This window comes from Oncorhynchus mykiss, chromosome 24 (genome assembly GCF_013265735.2).
Source record: "Oncorhynchus mykiss isolate Arlee chromosome 24, USDA_OmykA_1.1, whole genome shotgun sequence".
Taxonomy (NCBI): domain Eukaryota; kingdom Metazoa; phylum Chordata; class Actinopteri; order Salmoniformes; family Salmonidae; genus Oncorhynchus; species Oncorhynchus mykiss.
In genome coordinates this window covers 33896265-33897495 of record NC_048588.1, presented here as the reverse complement: position 1 = coordinate 33897495, position 1231 = coordinate 33896265, and positions in this window count along the sequence as shown.

Sequence of the window (1231 nt, the reverse complement as noted above, 5' to 3'; positions counted from 1 at the left end):
CTTACATATGATAGTGAAAGAAATACACAAGTAATATCATATTAATAAATAAATAATCACTTTATTGAGGGAAATACCTCTTCTCACTCAAGCCTGAAAACAAAGTGCAAGTTATATTGAAAATTGGAATTGCAAAATATGATAAGAATAAAGCGTATAACAACAATAATTGGCTTCTACAACTTCCATTTCTTACGTTCAAACATTCCCCTAGTCTTACAACCTAATACATTCCCCTAGGCTTACAACCTAATACATTCCACTAGGCTTACAACCTAATACATTCCCCTAGGCTTACAACCTAATACATTCCCCTAGGCTTACAACCTAATACATTCCCCTAGTCTTACAACCTAATACATTCCCCTAGGCTTAGAACCTAATACATTCCCCTAGGCTTACAACCTAATACATTCCCCTAGGCTTAGAACCTAATACATTCCCCTAGGCTTAGAACCTAATACATTCCCCTAGGCTTAGAACCTAATACATTCCCCTAGGCTTAGAACCTAATACATTCCCCTAGGCTTACAACCTAATACATTCCCCTAGGCTTACAACCTAATACATTCCCCTAGGCTTACAACCTAATACATTCCCCTAGGCTTACAACCTAATACATTCCCCTAGGCTTACAACCTAATACATTCCCCTAGGCTTACAACCTAATACATTCCACTAGGCCTATAATCTAATACATTCCCCTAGGCGTACAACCTAATACATTCCCCTAGGCTTACAACCTAATACATTCCCCTAGGCTTAGAACCTAATACATTCCCCTAGGCTTAGAACCTAATACATTCCCCTAGGCCTATAGTCTAATACATTCCACTAGGCCTATAGTCTAATACATTCCACTAGGCCTATAATCGAATACATTCCACTAGGTCTATAATCTAATACATTCCACTAAGCCTATAATCTAATACATTCCACTAGGCCTATAGTCTAATACATTCCACTAGGCCTATAATCTAATATATTCCACTAGGCTTACAACCTAATATATTCCACTAGGCTTACAACCTAATACATTCCACTAGGCCTATAATATCTATTGCGTGTGTGTGTGTGTGTGTGTGTGTGTGTGTGTGTGTGTGTGTGTGTGTGTGTGTGTGTGTGTGTGTGTGTGTGTGTGTGTGTTATTCAGCTATGTTCAATTGTATTCTTCATACTATAAATAATATAAAATAATTCCACTGAATTCTAAGCAAATCTTGTCTGCTGA